This window comes from Tribolium castaneum, chromosome 5 (genome assembly GCF_031307605.1).
Source record: "Tribolium castaneum strain GA2 chromosome 5, icTriCast1.1, whole genome shotgun sequence".
NCBI lineage: Eukaryota > Metazoa > Arthropoda > Insecta > Coleoptera > Tenebrionidae > Tribolium > Tribolium castaneum.
The window spans coordinates 9,186,747-9,206,477 of record NC_087398.1 but is presented as its reverse complement, the minus strand read 5'-3'; the positions used below and the strand labels follow the sequence as shown (position 1 = coordinate 9,206,477).

Genomic DNA, 19,731 nt, shown 5'->3' with positions numbered 1-19,731 from the left:
GTAATAATGAACCGTGGGGTTTGAGCCCAAAAACAAACATTTAAGTTTCCATACTTCAACTTGCATTAACATTAGTTTCTGGTGGGTTGATACCCATTTGCCATTAGACTGAATAGTGAGGGCATTTTTCTTGGCACAAAGGCGAAGAGATTATGCGGTTTTCATCGTATGCAACGTTTGTCTACCGAGTCCAGTCTTGACCGTGAAAGTCTGCCAAATCGCGAAAAAACCTAGACGAGTTTAGTCAGCATTTTGAACGCTTTAACACATTGTGGCGACCGGGGGCAGTTTCCGACTTGTCAGACTATTCATATTTGGCCTTGATGCATCATGTTGCTTGCCGGGAGATGTCCAGTCTGAAATGATTTAATTATTTGCTAATTAGCTTCTTTGAAGGTCAATGGATCGTTCACATTCCGATACAGGAGATAGTGTCAGCTTTGAAATGTCGCATGTAATTAAATAATTTATGATTTGATTCTGATCTAATGGTTATTTTTCTCTTTTTCAGGTGAGCTTTGACTGGATATTAGTCAAGTTTCAGGTTTAGCTAACAAGCGTAAGTTGTTAACTGAGTGGTACAACTTTAAAATAAGCGTATTTTTATTGTTTATTCAGTGATACATTGGACCCAAAAATAAGTTATAGGTATAGTTCTTCAGGACAAATTTCAGCGTTTCCTAATACAGAACGATGGTACTAGTAACTATTGCAAGGCTGTTCTCTAAACGGCTGTGCTTGTGTTTGATTTTTTCTTTTTCAATTCCATTGTTCTTTGGCACACTAAAGTTATTGCTCTGAGTTGCACAACAAAAAACTTGTTAGCAGATTTAAATTGATTTCTTCTTAGTTATGCTCTGAAACAGCTAGGATAGGATAGGAAGAGGTATTTTTTGTCACGTAACTATGTTAGTAGTATACAGCAAAATTTACGTATTTTTTTAAATATTATATGTATTTTGGCTAGAAAAATAGATTTTTCTTTGAAAACAATAGATAAACTCATAAATGGTAACTTTTTTTTGATCAAGTTATGAAACAATTTGTTCCTATGTGTAACTAGTTTGGGTTTGTTGAGTTAGTCGAAAGAAATGTACTACAAAAAAAGACTGACTTTGTAGGGAATGTTAAACTATTAGCTGCTGTTTTAGTTTTATTAGTTGTGGCAATTAGTTTAGTAACGAAAAGTTTCTAATTTTTGTAATGTGCTCGTAATTCAGATAAACTGTTGACTAATCTGATAGCATTTGTCAGGTTTTAGGGTAACACACATACAAAGTTACTCCAAGCATTTAGTAAATATGCCAAAGTACAAACTTGGCTATCAAGTCAAGAGTTGTTTTAACCTCAGAATGCAACTTGCAAGTCTTAGAAAACTATCGATAAGCCGAATGAATTGAGTGAAGGAAGGTTTTACAAAACAATGTACTCACTTTAATTTTAATTAATTCGTAAACAGTTCCAATAAAACCTTGTATATTTACATTTGTAAAATTAGTTAAGTGTCTGTTTATTTTTCAATGTTTGATTTTTTAAAATAAACCAGTTCATGAACACATTACTAACACTTTTTTCTTTAAAGTAGGGAATCTGCAAAACGTTTGGCTAGAGCAGTTATTTTTGCATGCCAACGGGTGCAACTTAAACAAACATTATCAGAAATAATGAACTGCTGTTAACTTTTTGAATCATGAATAATAATCGATCGTTCCAAAAAATTATGAATTAAAATATGAGGCACTCGATTTGTCCTGACCTATTACATAAAGTGAGTTATTATGTGTTGCGACCGCCGTCATGTAATAAAGAAAAAGTGGTTTTATGTCAGTGATGAATAAGCTTAGTAATGGCCATCGTTATTTTTTGACGCTTTGTTAAGTCTGCTGCCTAATGCCCGTTAAATACCGATTTACATTAAGGTGCTTTGATTCGTGCACATAGCATTATGTCTATGTACACGAGTCTGGCATTATAATAATTTTCTTTTTATAGGTTGCTGTAGTATTTCACAAATTACGTTGATTAAAGATCACAGTATGTTTTTTAATTGTCGCTTGAATATGAATACACAACACGAGAAACTGAGATTATTTGCACATCCCTCTTCATTTTATTGAAGATACATAGGTGATGTGTGTTTGCGAACCAAATATGTAACTCTTAAACAACAACTGAAACAAAAAAACTTAGGTATCTTCTCGTATTTGCAACTTCGTATTTTTGCCGCAAATTCTAAAACAGCAAAGTGGCGTACGGATACAATTTTTTAAAATAAATAATGTAATTTGCAGTTCTGCTTAATTGGGAACTGTACTAACACATACTTAAATGGTTGTAAACAGGCAACCTATTGATAATTTAAATAAAAAAATATTTTTATTCGTAAATTTTGTTAAAACAACTAAGATTGAACTTTGAATTGCCATTGCCATTCTGAGTGAATATGAAATACTTGTATTTCTATCACAATACTCAAAGGGCCGATTTACAAAAGAGGATTAAAATTTAATTCCGGCTAAAAATTCTGAATTAAAATTTGATCCTAATCAAATGATCTGTAAACTGCTTTAAAAATTCGAGTTTTTAGAGACTTTTTTAGAGATAAATGCTGTGTATGTACAGTGCTATTATTGCTTATAATATACCCGGTGATTCACGTAATATGACGAATCTCACCCAAATAAAATGTAGCACACAATATACTCTAGGTACATTATATGGGGCATGACTTTTATATTAAGTGCTTTATTATTAATTAATGCAGTTGTCATTTTAATATTTTTAAATTACATCTTATAAACAACTTAATTCTTTTCTTACAAACCAGTCTTTGAATGACAGAGATGTGATTAATTAGACGTAGATGCACTTATTCAGTTCCGAGAATTGTTGTTTTCTTGTAGTAATAAATCTCTATACGTGTAAACAATTTTGCTAAATTGTAAGAGTAGGAGTGATATTGCTTTGAAATGTTTCAAGACCTTTTCACTTGTGTACCTTTACTTACGTGTAGTTATTGTAATTATTATTCTTCTCTTATACTTGTTGATCATTTTTTTACAAGACTACCAATTATTATTTCCAATTTTATAAAATGTAATAGAACTGTAATGTAATGTATCTGTGAGTATAAGCCTTCTACGAAAAAAGAGACTTGCCATAAATAAACATGTACATACATGGGTATTTTCTGTTTTCACTGTAATATAATTATTCAAAAATTGAAAATTATATTTTGTTGTTTAAATAAAGCTGGACATTTTTGTTTATTTCTGGAAAAGTATTTTTTTAATTGTTTCTTACTTTTTGTTTTTAGCTATTATGTGTATCCAGTTATTTTTTCGTATACCTTGTAACCTTATATCCAGCCTAGAGATAAGAAAATTATTAGTTTTCTTGGAAAAGTAATATTCTTTTGTTATTTGAATTTTAAAGTGCAAGTGGCTTATGGTAACGTCTTTCATAAATCGGTAACACGATATTTTAATTTTAAAGCCACTTAATAACCTTTATCTACTAGGATTTCAGTATAGAACCGTGTTATTGTCTAAGTGATGAAAACGTGCATCGTTCTCACCGGAGGCGAATTTTCAAACTTGGGAATGCATAACCCTTTAAAACGAGTAAATCCGCTTAACACGAACTCATATTACGCAAATCGCCGAAGTAAAAATAATTACATTTAAATTACAACGATCTAGAACAAGTGACTTTACTGCCCGATCAATTTAAATTATTATTATCGTCAAGGAAACACGCTTACATCATTTTGTACCTTATAAGGAGTTGCGTGATATCATTTTTGAAAAATGCCAAGTGACACACGCTTATAAATTGTCTCGGCTGAAACTAGTCCATTTGCACCAACCAATATTTCTCAATATCGTTTTATTTAATCAGACGAACGAAAGACTTTTCATTGTTATGCGGAGTCACGTTGTATGCAGAAATAGCACGTTCCAATGACACTTCATTGAAGATTAGTTGTCACATTACTATTAATAGCTCCATTGTGGCCGGATTTTTCGTTAAATAAACGTATGGTGCTTTTTGGTAATGCAGTCACCCACTCGCTAAAGGAAATAAAATAAATATGTTAGGCAAATAGCCAATCCCTACGTAACACTTCCTTTTTTAGTACGAACGAAACCTGTATAAACACATCAAAAAGTCACGTTCCTCGATATGATTTTTACATTTATCAGAGTTTCCAATCTCATTTATGATTTATGCTCGGTTTTTTAACACGATCTAGGTAGTATCTATACACTACGATTGTGTTTTGGGAAAGATTCACGTCGCTCTGGCGGGAAAATCAGGCCAGGTTTGTTTGAATATTTATTAGAAACAAAATGGAATCATGAAACATTCCTGAAGCCATCAATGGATTGATCCGACCGATCCGAAATTAAATGAAATATTAAACGGGGACGTAGTCGGTTTTCTAATTCGATTGTTGAGCGAGTTCCGTCAGAAAACATGATCCGAACAATAAGAATTTAAATTCATGAGAGGGTTAAAGATGTCTTTCAAGGCGCGTTCATCCACATTGCCCCGAGACACCGAACTAAAGTGTTAAACGAGTTATTTACAGGATTACGATTCAATTAGCAACAATTTGCATAAAAGCACCAAACAGTTTTAGCGTTGACCTTATTCGGGCTTGACTAGCTTTCCCTCAACTTGACACTTTTATTGTTTTAGTGTATCACGTAACACCACCATTGTTTAAATAATAAAAGTGCACCATCTGCTGCAATACAACTTGTATAAAATCCAATCACGTTTCGCAATCATAAAATGTAGTCATCGCCTTATGGAATATCCAGTGTATAAATCGGGAAGTAAATTAAAACCGCAAGGGGTGAAAACGCGGAGATAGCCCCAAGTCGTTTTATATCCAGTTACCCCAATTAATCAATCTGTATAAGCCAAACTCTGTGGACAAGCGAGTGTCTGCTAAGTGTTGAGAGCTGTTATTCTTCCAGAGAATGTTTGTTTATCCTTTCAGGACTGAAACTGGAACCGTCATCCCTGCGCCACGAGCTTATTTTTATAGTCTCAAAACGTTACACAAATGGCTGTACATTTACTCATCTTGTTTTACAAATACATTGTCGGAAGGGAAACTGGCGCATCCACCATACTTTCACACACAATTAGTGCTGCTCGTAAAAGACTGTCAGATGAATAATAAATGGCTCGCGTTTTGTCTCAGATTTCTTATGATTCTGCCAATTTTCATAGCTTGTTACTTGCGAATTGACATCAAAGTTGGCACGCCTTTAATTATATGGCGGGACGACGCAAAGGAAAACATTACAATAAAATAAGCGAAAGTGCAGACACACGATAATTTAAAATTCGCTAAACTGCAGTCTAAACATTACGCCAACTTCTAGGCCGGAACGTTCACCTTTTTATGTATACAAAAATTGTTTATGATATAATCTAACTTTAGCAAGTTTAGATTTCGGACAAATTCAAGGAAACACAAAATTATATAGGCCAAAGTCAAAATGCTGCAGCTAGTCTTGTTGTGAACAATATGAGGGAATATAACGACATACAGCGGAAATGATTTTATTAATAGAAAACGGTTATCTGCGGCCGGTTTTAGATCAGAAGTGAACCGCAACAAAGATGCTATTAATAATTAATATTGGTATTAAAATTCGTGACATTAAGGCTGTTTTTTTAATCTTGTAATTAGTACAAGAATATTTTTTTTAAATGAGAGCATTTTGTAAAAAAGTACCAAAAGTTTACGTTTGGAAAATTTATAGCCAAAGCAAAACGTGAACTGATTGTCTTATATGGCATATGTTATTATTTTAATATTTCTTGGTATTAATCAACAAGTGGCTGGTACCTAACTAAAAGTCGAGACGGGTTTCAGTGACGTTGCTTAAATCATATGGAAAGCTTAAAACTATTGTTAACATTTCAATGGTTAAGATAAAATTAATCTAATCTTAACGTTCAGTTTCATTATTACAAAATTAATGTTCTCGTAGTAAAAATACTAGCCGATGAGTCAGCCGAATTGTTTAAAACTTATTTAAACATTTACTATTGTTGCGTTCTTACGCTTTTGTGCGTCAGAAAGAAACTTACGAAGATTGTTTAGGCAATTTTTACACAATATCATACAAGGTGATTCACGAAAAGTACAAATAAAATCAAATAAATTCTATGTGGATGTGGATATGAAGTCGTCTGTAGAGTTTAATTATAACATCGATTGTATTATTGTTCCTTATTATAAAGGGCCAGGATATTAGGTACAGGCAAACTCTAACTTTATTCCAAGTTATAAATTTTTATGGTCTAATCTTTTTTTGTTTTTCTATGACTCAACAAGTATACAATGAAATGATGTAAGCATGTGTATTATTGGATTAATTTATAATCTTATATTTGTAATGAATAGGCCGGTCGTTTAATTTTATACAATGTGAGTCTGCTAAAAGTATTTTGCGTTTGCTATTATGTATAAGTACTTTTTTTCTCAAGGGATGTGAATTTTTTCAAAATTTTTACAGCTCTTTGTAATAAATATTAATTAATCGCAATTTTAGATTTTCGTGTCATTCGAAAAATTCTGAAAAAATGCAAATGCATAGAGAAAAATATAAAACGTTCTTGGTTTGTGTGATTATTGGTTTTTGAGATACAGTAAAAAATAAAAAAATAACTTGTATAAGAACTGCACAACCGAGAGCACAACAGAAAAAACTTAAAAAAAATATTTTAATACTGAAAATTGCGTTTATTACCTAGTTACTCATTTTTTTATATATCGCATACTTGCCATTGTAGCTGTATTTGTTTAAAAAATTATTTGTGTTTTACGTTTTTAATTTACATTCTTATAAAACGATGTTAACATAATTTTAAAACTAATAAAATTTAAATAATTTGATTATGAATTTAAATGTTGTTAAGATGTTCTTTTAACATATTGTGAAATAATTACACAGGTATTTTCAAATAAACTCGTTTTTGAATCTGATTTTTGTGTTTCTAATTTAGTGTGCCCGGTTTTTGCTGTTGAATACCGATCGAAACGTCGATCCGAATTGCGGGGGTGTCAAATATTTACCCAACACACATATTTGAAACTTTCGATTGGTTTACTTTGATTCTGACATGAAGCACATCCCGATTTGTGTCCTTAATTTAACATTTTGTAGAAAACATTTTGATTACAATAAAACTTTTTAATTTTATTTGTTATAAAAATGAGTGACATTTTCTAAGAGACAGGCTTTTATGTAAACCTCGCCATAAGCCCAACCGTTTAACGCAGAATAATGAATATTTATATCTTGATGAATGAAGTTAGAGCTGTTTGTTGTGATTGGTTTGTATTTTTAGCGCGTTACCTTCTTTGCCTCCAAATAAATAAAATCGTAATATTATTAGGATGAAGCGATGATGTCATTATTTGACGATGTTATGTCACAACAGGTGTTTTGTGAAAGTATGCAAATTGGGTTATTCGTTTAATCTTTGCATCACCTTTTAAACCCTTTGATTACGACTAGCGATTGCGGTTTGGCACCGCTTCCTCCGCGACTTCCATGTCTAGTCATTATTTTATCACTTTTCGTGGAGAAATAACCACTGACCCATTTTTCCTCTAATCTTGGAGAGGAACTTGTTTCGTAACCAGACGTTCTATTTACTTTAACAGTTCTCAAACAATTGCTGTTGTAACCAACACGTGTTACTCTCACTATTAATTTTAAACTGTTAAATTTTCGTCATAATTGTTCCAATACGCTACTCCTATCTATTAAAAATTTCGTCGGAGGTTGTTACGCAATTCAGATTGCCTTATAAATTTTTCATGCGGAAGAACTTTGCCGGCAATAGTCACAACGGCACTTAAAGCGAGTGCATTGTTTGACATTTGCAATAAACAAGTAGTATCTGCATGTTTTCGCAATGTTCTCCTGCATTATTAATGAAGGATCAGGACCAGCCCTGATGGACACACTGATTCTGGTCTTGTCTGGCCCACTTCTGTATCCATATATCATGTCGTGCGGCTTTATCCGCTCACAGTCGAAAGTTAATAAGCCAGATGTAATACTCTAGTTTACAGAATTGTCTTCATATGCCAGCCGTTTTGACAACTTTTAATTAACGCAATTACTACGTGGGCTTGAGTAAATCTAGTTAAACTAGAACCGTTTTATAAGGAGACGGGACAACTTCGTATTACGCCAATTAACAGTAAATAGAATTATTAAAAAAACAAAAAGTTTTCTAGTGCTGTTGCTAGATACAGATAAATCCAAGATTTGGTTTACACTCGTATTGTACAGTCGACCTTAATAAATTTTTTCCAGAACCAGTGGCATCAATCACCCGTTATTAACAATGTTTTAAACTGAAAACTTAATTTGGAAACTTATTTTTTCAAGTTACTGTGCCTAGCTGAATGCTAGCAATAAATCATAACAAACTTTTTTGGATTGTTTGTGTAGTTATTAAATAATTTTAGTAGCAAACTACCGGTCACCGATTAGGTTTCGATTTTGTTGCGGTAAAAACAAATTAAACTGAACGATCAATATTATAATTTTATTCATATTTTCTGTTTCATAAGTTACAACTTTTCCAATGTAATTCGAGCTTAATTGTGGTTGCTCGTAATAATTGGGTATTAATTATGTTTAAGCTTTTTTTAATTAGGTATAATAGAGTATCCGGATTTTGGCGTTTATTAAAAAATAATAGCCTTCTATCGAGAAGATTCCTGGGACCAAGGCCAGTCTGACCAAATCTTGGTTCATTCACCACTGAAAGAACTTGACCGCTTTATTTTATATTGTGGATGGCTATTTTAAAACACGGCGGTGTGCTGTTGATTCATTGGTTATTTTTGTTGCGGATGAACTGCAATTCATTTAATTTATACTGTTTGCACATCCGTTTATTGTTTAAATTTACATATTTTACTTTACACCGACGGTATCTTCAATTAATTTTACGAGAGTATATTATACCCTTATTTATTCAATAAAATGTCAATAAAATCACTTTTTTATTCTCATAAATGGTTTTAATCAACAATGTAAATTGTATCCATCACAATCCATCAGGCTGTTGCGAGCATTTCTGTAAAAATATTAGAAAAATTTAAGTACATATATCAGATTTTCCTTAGGCACAAAACCTTCATCACCAAACTTTTTTCCTCATCTTTCACGATTTAATTTAAAAGAAAACGAAGAGAAATATCGTTGTGTACTTGACATTTTCAACCAGGTACCGTGAAAATACTAATACATAATCATTTGTTGGGTTTGTAGTTGCATTAGATGCAATTTTGTTATCATTTTAACCGTGGTTACTTTAGAAACAGATGTCCTGTCTAATCTCTACTCTTAAAACTTTATTTTTTACAGTCGGGTGCAAAATAATAAAAGCTCTCTTTTAAATAAAACCGTAAGTGGGACGAGTTGAAACTTAAAATAGGGATGAAGTAATTCATTTCGTTTATTTTATTTTGGGAGTGTATATTTTTTATTCTTTATTTTCGTATCATTCATAGTAGGTATTTTCCTTAATCAGAATGTGACAATTTTTTTATTAAAACGTGTTGATTTATTGTATTTTAATATGAAATAAATCTCCATAGTGTTGACAAGGCACTACATTGTGTACATTTTTGCAATAATTTTAGCCTTGGCCTTTAATTCTTGCAGAAAAATGTTCAATAAACTATTTTGCTTCTGGGTTCACTTATTTCTTTGTACCAAAGCTAACATATGGATTTGGAACTTAATTAAAAAACACAGACACACTTATAAATACAAACAGAATAAGTTAATATAAATTAAATTACAAAAGCAGAAAAACAAATCGTGTCTTTAAGTATAGCTGCAGAAAGTGGATGTATAACAAATTCAATTCTAATTACTTCCGTTTTGTAACACGACGGTAAATTTATGAAATCAGAGGGCATGAAAATATCGGTGCGGAAGTTGAGAACTAGAGGTGTGTTAGGAATAGATATTTATATTACGGGCCATAAACTGTTTAAGATTCATTTATATCTTTTAGAGATTGACATTTCCTGTGTTCAGTGACGGATCACTTATTGATATGATATAAATGTTCTGAAGAATAAAGTCGCGTCAATGCTTTTTCTTATTCATAAATTTCTACGAGCACTGGCAACCTTTGGTGGTTATAGATGTTACACTTCAGAGTTCGAACTTGTAGAATTGTTTAAGGCAATACTACTTGTTTTCAATTCTGCCTTTACCATGCACGCTTCTCTGGAAACAAGTATTCGAATTATTTAGGTAAGCCTAGAGTAGTAAGTATCAACAAAATCAATTTAAATTCCATTACTCGATATAGGTATGTATTGCTTTTCAAGCGCTACCTTAAAAATGGCTTTTGGTAATGAATTTCAAGATATTATCGTACCGTCAGCTCGAATCATTCGAACGATTTGTTTGGTACTTTTGATAATCTCTTCCATTCATTACAAGCGATAGCAGTTGGCATTTGCGTCTCGAACAATCGTCCAGACAAAGGAATTAGCAAAAGTCGTAAGTCATATTTGGTTTAAGCACTGTCATCACACCCAATTAAAGCAACGTAAAGAAACTTTTGTGTTAAGTGCATTAGTGGACACCGTTTCTCGAATAACTGCATCTCATTTTGAGCGGAGTTTCAGAGGTTTTACCCTCAATTTGTTATTTTGTATTCTGGTGGTGATCCCCGTTCTTGTTTAATGTTAAAAAAATGACTGGGAATTTACAAATACTTAAAAGTTTACACAAACTTAAAAGTATCCAATAAATCACGCGGAGCGTTTCGATGTCAGCCTCATCAGCGGTTCTTCCAACACCACCGCCGCCGTTTTATCACTTAACATGTGTCGTGCAACTTTAATAACTTTCCGTATAGTTTTTTTCATTGTGCTGGAGGTTGGCTAGTTATATTGATTCCAAAGTTTCTGCCTTGATGATTCTCTAAAGAGTTAAAGAGTGTAAAAGTTAGAGTGATAACATGAGGCGCTGCGGCTGCGACATCACATTGTGCCCCCAAATTTATAACACCTTTAATATCGAACTTGCGACGGCCTTATGTTTCTTGCTAGTTTTAAGATGCCTTCGAGAAGCTAATTAAATGATGTGGAAAAAGCTGAAATTGTCGCGGATCTTGCTGTCACATCCTGGGGTGACTTAATTCCATGCAGATTATTTTAAGTGGGATGTACACAAGCTGCAGACAACTGGAGGGCTCTCAAGGCTCCCTAATAGCTCTGTATTCAAACACACCCCGAGTTGCCTTTGCCACTTGTGTCTTACCTGCAGTACTTTGCTTTAACCCCAAGACGACAGAGGCTGAGATTTTCACTCTTTTTACAGATTTTTTAAGCCACAAAACAAAACCATTTTTATTCTCACTATAATGTATTCTACGGTTACGAAGATTATCTCAAAATTTATATTTAGTGATTGGTAATTATATTATGATTACAGTTGGTTGCAAAAAGTTAATTACACCAAACGTAACGAAACAAAGGTGTATAAACAAATTCGCATTGCAATTAAATGCTGAATAATGGATAACTAAACAATTATATTTTGGAAAATTTATGAGCTTTGTATTGTTTATGTTGTGTAAAATTACTAGATAGTACACTGCGTTTTAAATTCATCTCTCACGCGTTAAATTTTAAGTTTATAAAATAATAATATGTAATATTTATATTTTGTAAATTTTGTTATATTTTTTATTACATTAGTCTACTAAATTTTGTGTGGCGTGTAATGGTCAAGAAATTATTGAGTATTATTGGCTGGATCTTGTTAATAAAGTGTGATAAATTATTCTTGCTCTTATTAAAAATGTTGTAATTTTGCCCACCCATGCTACAAACTGGTTGATCGATACCATTATTTTCCTGACGTTGAGTGGACTTTTTCAAGCTAAACTGGTTACAAAATATTGTTTAAGTAATTTAGTCATTAACTCGCACATCTCAATCGGTAACGAAGGCCACCCAGCGTGATTTTTTAAAATTCAGAATGACCTAGAAGATGAATAACATAATTTTTATTTTGCTACATGACTTATTATCATTGAATTGTATAACATAATGAAATTACTGCTTTCAGACCGTCTAATTATCAAGAACAAATGGTGTTTTTAATTATCCAGTCACGCCCACACTAGGCGCCTCATAATTGCGGCACTGACGATTTGTTGATTTATTGTTGCGATTAAAATTTATTTGCAGTTATCACTGCGAGCACTAGTACACGATAATGATAGGCATTATTCTCTCTGCATTTGCATATACGTGTAGGAGTGGATGATTTTTATTAACCCCTACTTGCTCTGCTTGAAAAATGCGTACATAAATAAGGCCGTACTAATTAATACTGTGCTTACTTTTTTAAATTGCACACATCTGTGTTAGTCGACCGTGCTGAAAAATTCCAGTAAAAGAATACAGCGATTTTCATCAGCCTTCTTAAACAGACAACACTTTCATAGAAGTTAAGACATTAAAAGCTTAGATAAAAAATATCAAAGAAAAAGTACGAGAAATATAAGGAGTGAGGCTTAGACGGAATGAGTTCCTTATTGTTGTTTTTGCAATTTTTGTTGGCAGGGAAGAAGTGCTATGAATGTATAAACCACATCTCTTTGTTTTTACATTATTTACGCATCGTTATACACTAATGGCTTAGAAAGGGGACTCAGAAATTACCACACCTAATTTAGCAAAGAATCAAAATTTTACTGTTAAGCCTTCGGTTTTTTCTTTATTCGGACATATTTTTATTTTGTAAAGGACGAACTGTTAATTTGGTGTAAAGAGTTTATTACAAGCTCTAACACCTAGACCTGAGGACAGTTGCTTTCATCCAAATAAGTAGCTAAATTATGATTTTGTTTAAAAATGTAAACACATGAAATAAGTAGCTGCAACTTGTGTTCTTAGCTATCTAAACCCACTTCAGTCAGTAGCAGCTCTCTAGGTTTTCGTCGACGAGTCAGCATCTCTTAAAGTAACTCATTAATTTACATAATTTAGTCAGCACAGTAGTATTAATTTGTAGTCGACAAAGCTAGTTCTGAAATAATGCCCATTTAGATGCTAGACTCGAACAAGCTTCAAATGTTATTTGAAATCATTGCGAATGTTTCCAAAAGTGAAATAATAATTTTGCGGCGTTATCAACAGCACTTTATCTCTTGCAATTGTTCATTAGAGGCATTGTGTCCGTTTATAATCTAGATGTTGGTGCGTCTGGACGCTTCCCGAACAATACAACTAATGAAAATGTGCAAACGCATGAAAAGGATTAAAAGATAAGTGCAACAAGTGTTTTTATTTTGTGGATGGGGTTTTAATATCCCGCTGGAGAACGTTTTTAATTTCTGGTACGTTACCGTGTTATTTTTTTCGAAGAATTATCGCGTTGTTGACCATGTCTGGCCATTATTTCCACCGGCGGAACATCTGAGGCTCCTCATTTTACGTATTTATGTGCTGAGCACCGCTTGATGAGACTATTAACAATGCAGGTTACTTTTTAGAGGTTGTATAATCTGTTGTCGGCTGTCGTCACTTGTCAGTCAATAAAGAAGAGGTAAATGTGGTAGCTTATTCGCGCGTATATCCGCTTTGTTCAGACGAGGGCAGCAGCTCGTCGACAGCCGTCCCATGGGGTGAGATGTTGGCTCAGGACTAATCCATCATAACTTCTCAACTCTGCTAAGATTCTTTTATACACATTTAAACGCCCAGCGCTGTAGTATTGCGCTTTATTCTGTTCATTTATCTTCCTAACATCCTATTCTACCCATTTTATGCCTAATAAAAATGTAAAGCACTCCTTTTACATAATTTGTTTGGGTATTAAGTCTTTCATATGCTGCATAAGAAGCGGCCCAGCGCAGACACGTTAAATATGACGGATACCCTCGGATTACGGCTCTGATTTTCCTTGTTCCTTGCCACCTCTTCACGCAGGTATACTCTCACACTCACACTGTCTAATTAAGCACTGATGTCATCAAATAAATTCACATTTCAGACGACATGGAATTACAAAATTCTCCTAGTCATTATTTAGTTGTATTGAAAATACTTATAGGTTTCGTCACTATTTACTCAATTATTCTAAAAAACGTACAATTTTTTGGTAAAAAATATTATTCAAGTCAAAAACAAATGCTGTTTGTTAAGTTTGTGTAAGATATGTGGTCTTTACCAAGAATTTAGTGGCTTATTAGAGGTCTTAAACACTTTTCTTTATACACGAGTTTATAATAAACTATAACATTTTTACTGCCTGCATAGAAGCTCTACATAAAGTCAGTCAGAATATCACGGTGTCAAATCAATTTTTGCCAGTCCTAGAACGAAGAGGATCTTATGGAGGATTTCTCCGTCAAAATTTTTTAAAGCTTTTGTTAAGAAGGATGTACCCACTGTTCATCTTGGACTGGAGTACTGGAACGATCTCAGAAGGGATTCGTATTATTTCTCAAAAAGGAATTTTGTTGGTGCAAGTGTTTTAAGTGTGGGGTGGATTTGTTTACAAGTATAGAATTTCTATCGTCTCGAATGAACAATTGAAGGGTCAATTGTCGTCGACTTTTTTAAACAGTGATCAAAATGAGTCACGTAATCTTCAAAGTTTAATGATTTTTCTCATGTTTTGGGAAGTTGGGCTTGGGATGAAAGTGTGTGCAATCTCGCCATCTCATTCCCATTAAACATCATTGAGGAAACGTAAATAATCCTATCGATTAAGATGACAGATAACGTCGCGATAGCAAGTTGGGATCCTTTTGAACATTCTGCAAATTTGTGCCGGATCTCCAACTATCCTCGCCGTACCTACCACAATACTTGTACACCATCTAAGACTCGATAAGCGTATTAACACGTTTCAATAACAAACTTTCCTCTAAACATCAAAGCTGTTGTAATTACGCTAATTAAATTACCGAAGCGGTCTGTCGCGTTTAGATTTAGTTCAGCTAATAAAGATGTCAAACATACTCGGACAGTGCTCGAGAACAAGAGCAAAAAGATGGTATGATTTCTCCCATTTAGCAAATTACCGATATTACGTGGTCTACACAGTTGTAGTTTTAAACTAATTGATTTTATGTTTCATTTATTGTAGGTGTTTGTGCTGTTTCGAACCGAAACCGAACGATTTAATTTACAGTATCAATCATTTATAAATCCCGACATAAATAGCCGATCATGTCCATAATTTATTAAATGAGAGTGCATGAATTTTTATTAATTCCAATCCTTTATGTGTATTTATTGCAAGTTATTGCTATCCCCAGGACACAATACATGAGTAATGAAGACATGCTGTGTTGGTTAAAGTATCTTTTTGAGATTAAGCAGTGGGTAGAAATGCACTCATGCGATCATCCTCAAAAGAAAATAAAGTACGCCTTCGTAATGAAGTCGAGGGAATGAATGTTTTTGTCTGCTTTGTGCACTACCATACGTACATCATACTTAACCATTATTTAAGCATTTTTCTTTCAATTTTAAACAGTCACTTAAGGTGTGCATATTTAACTTAAAATTGAACGAATTGAAAAAAAGAATAAAATGGGCTAAAAAAATCCTAAATTGAATTTTCTCAACAAGGACCAAAAATTAGTTGTCATGTGCCGTGTTCTAGACTTGTTTTTAAATGCTTAAAAAAATTTGTTCATTAATTTAGCCCTGTGCTAATTGAGCACGTTAGACGGATTACCAATCCTATAAAATTGCAGCTTGCAACTTCGCAAGTTCATCCCTTCAGGGAGTAGGTGTGATCCAGACGCAGTCTTAGCATTTAAAATTGGTTTACAAGGGTCGCACAGACATATTTTATGGGCTTTTAAATTCCTTGATATTCTTGTTAGATGTCTATACGCGAATTTATCTTCAATAAATGCTCGTATATTTGTACGAAGTAATTACTGGAGAGACAGGTTGCATGCAAAAAAGTTGTAATCACGGGAATAAAATTTAACATAATCTTTGCTGTGACAGCAATTAATGGAGATTGGAATATAAATTACTCCGTATAAATCGTGGAATTATTTTATCTATCAACATAGGCTTTTTTTTAATTGATTGGACTCGAAAGTCGTTATTTATGTGCGTTTTCCCTTGACTCTTGCATAATCTAAGTTTAATCTGATGGCTGTAATATAAAACAAATCGGAATATTTACAGACTACGGCCGTTGTTCCAGCTTTTGCATAATCGCATTTATTATAAATAAGAATGTGTATACCGTTTATTACACCGCTGGGATAGATTCTGGAGGAATTTGTATTTCTTTTGTGTCTAACAACATTATATTTCTTTAATACTTCTTCGCTGCAGGAGCATAGCCTCCACTCCACACTTCGTGACCACATTAAATTAAAAACGATGCAGCCATGGGTGTAAATTCTGCAGTCAAATGTTGGGATTTTTTATTGTATTAAAATTGCAGTTTAGGAATAATGAAATATACAGTTTCAATAGCTGTGCAGTAATTTTATCAGCACAGATAAAGTTAATTTTTTGTCTACAAATTTAAGAGGTATAAGAAAATTTTTGACGGTTGCAAGTTGAAATATTTAAATTCGAACTCTCTGATACAGATATAATAAAGTTCGCCCTGTTGAGACATGTGGTTTAGATTCAGACAACTTATTAGTTGAATATGATCGTACATAGCTTACCCCTTTTTGTAGATGACATTTCCATTAGCCTTGTAGGGAAATGGGTAATGTAACGTTTAGAGCTCAGTGATTCGTATTTAGAAATTGATGTATTTTCCCTACTTTGCTTCTCTTAAATAATTGACAAGACACACAGAAGGCTGGTGTGGTCTTGATCTCGTCAACAGGAAATTCAAATAAGACTAGTCGTCGTGCGATAAAAGCCTCAACAGTGATATTGATTTGGGTCATCTACCTGGCTCGTGTCAATAAGGAAATCGTATAAACCCAGCTCGACGGTGCACCGAACTATAGTGCAAGATATGTGTGTCCTTAAGAGACTATATACACTGTTGACATATAGAGTTAAGCTGCGGTGAGTGGATCAGTGTCACAACTACCCCAACCGTGGCTTTGTAAACCTCACGAGAGCGTTTTATTAGACACCTCCGTTCCTTCAGTCATCTCGCTTAATCTCGCACAATAAGAAAAAAACTTTATTAAATCGATGGCTTTCTCCGTATTCTTGTTACCAAAATATTTATTCTCCGGCGCGCCTATTGCAAAATTAATTTTGGTGTTTACATCTTGAAGAATTCATCTTACAAGATTCCGCACATCAGTTTTCGATCCGATTTGTTTGTTCAATATATGTATATAGTCGAGCTATTTCCATTTTGCAAACAAACTAGTGTCCAATTTCCGGTTCCTATAGCTTTATAGCACGCTTTCAAACGGTACCGAATGCACTTAGCAAATAAATGTGTTACCACCGACAAAATACGATCGGCCTGCTCTGAGCTTTACTCAATTGGGTTTTATGCGTGGGCTGCGAATATATGCACCTCGACTAATTCTAAGTTAACCCACCCACCGTTTTCCGTTATTACCGCCATATAGACAGGTCTCCGGACAGGTATACGAAAATTTACTAGTTCGCTTCTTAAATCTGCAACGAAATAAGCACATTTAAATCAATTTTAATTTTTAAATAAAAAAATAAATGTCTGTTATCCACACAAAGGTGTGTAGAAAATTCATTTAGAATAAATGCTCTGTGGTAGAAAGGGTTCAAAGCATGTCAAAAATTTTACGCAAGGAGATTTTAACGATATGAAGAATTAATTATTACTTTTGCTATTTTGGAAACCAACTAAAAAATAATTTTTTGACCAATTGTAAGTAGAAATGGTGCTAAAAAAAAGGTTTTCAAGATTCTATTCTACTTATTCACCTAGAAACACTATTTTTTTCTACATAGAATCCAGTTGAAATTATGTACATACATACATATTATGGATTATGGAATTTCAAAGTTGAGCATTAAAAAAATCACTTTTGTATAAAATGAAATTAATTTTAACTCTCGTAACAAAAGGAAGTAAATTAAATTATCTTCTAATTTCTGGTGCGAAAATTAAAAGGTAACACAAGGCACATCTCATAAACGAACAAGTAGGTATTGTGCATTATTTAGTTTAGCAAAGTTAGAATGTGATGTTTTTTGTAAAAACGTTTGAACGAAGTGTCCAAGAACTTGATAGTTGATCCTGGATAGCATAAAGCGAGGCGTATTGGTTTCAAGAATTTAGTATGTAGCATATTCTGTGTATAATAAGGTGGAGTATACATTAACGGGGTAGGGTGTACGTTTCGTTGCTATTAAGGACTCCAATTAACTCAATTTGAGGCTATGCGTCCCCCAGCAAACTTTACCCCAAGTTCATCCCCTCCTGCCGTAATCAGCAATTAAGAACAAGACAAAAGTTATGAAACAATCATTTTAGCTCTCTTCTGTAGCATTTTAGAATTTTTAGTTAATTACAACTCACTGAAAGTAGCTGTAAACATAATTATTTTGGGTGGTGAACTGAATCGAAGCAACTTTAATCTAATAAAAAGCCGAAATTAATTTTTTAACGGAAATTTACTCGTATAAAATTTGCTATGGCGAGAGAAGACGTAAACCAGCTTTGATAAAGCACAATCACGTCCCAGTTGCGTTATAATTCGATTAGATGACGCCATTAGTGTTTTCTATAAACAACTTAACAAAGTTAGAACAGAGATGTAATGGCATTTTTATTGTGAGACCTTTTCCCAACTTTGTTCTCAATATTTAATAAACGCGAAGCCTTTTAAATTCACAAACTTTAATTAGAATACGTCATTAAACATCAGCAATCGTAAAACTGGGAATTGTGCTTTGCTTTTACACTAAAAGGAAATTGTAAATTTGTCCTAGATACGACAAAGATTGTTGTTCGTTCGTTCAAGTTTTTCATCAGCATGAAGCAGAAGTGCTTGTAATCTTCACGCCATATATTTCAGTTATAAAACTGTTGTTACTTACTTAACTATTAACATTTCCTTCCAGTCTTAACAAAATTGTGTCTATAAAACAAGCAGTTTTTAGCACCACTTATTGACTTCTTTCTCAGTCGAAAAACCAAAGCTTAATTTGCCGCCGACTGTTTACTATTATTAAACGAAAATCATGTTCCAGTTGCGACATTAGGACGTTATAAATACCAAAAACAAAAACTGTGGGTCTCAAATTAGACAATAACTATGTATATATAATTAAATTATCTTGCCAGAGAAGTTTCAAAAACTAGATGAATTAAGAATGTGTATTCATTTTGTGCTACGATTAATAAAAATACATAAATAAGGTACCTACAATGTCTTAGAATATGGCATGTTTTATTAGTTAGTGTTTTACCCAAAAATCTTGTTTTTTATGTAGAAAAGCTTCGAATTCAATGCAATGGCAGACTTAATCGCGGTGAAGAAAAAATCATTTGTGAAGTCGAGATTGTGGAAACTGCTCTCTTTGTATTGCTACTAAATTAAGACTTTGTGACGGAGGTTATCAGTTCCAAGCAATTAAATAAAAGATGACATTTTATGTAATGATCTGGGTTAAGGCTAGGTTAGGGATAATTTTTTTAATATTTTCTTTTTTATGATTTTATTATCACTTTTTACATAAGAAATTAA

General features: G+C 33.2%; 1 protein-coding gene and 1 long non-coding RNA gene across 32 annotated transcripts in view; both read left to right on the top strand.

Annotated features, from left to right (window-relative positions):
• LOC660769 (basement membrane-specific heparan sulfate proteoglycan core protein) overlaps positions 1-19,731 on the top strand; it is a 122,952-nt gene that overhangs the window by 19,519 nt on the left and 83,702 nt on the right. The gene's annotated exons all lie outside the window — the stretch shown is intronic.
• Positions 89-1,729, top strand: LOC103312992 (uncharacterized). Its single transcript, XR_001574929.2, has 3 exons — positions 89-454; positions 512-559; positions 619-1,729. It is a non-coding gene; the product is annotated as an uncharacterized LOC103312992 (long non-coding RNA).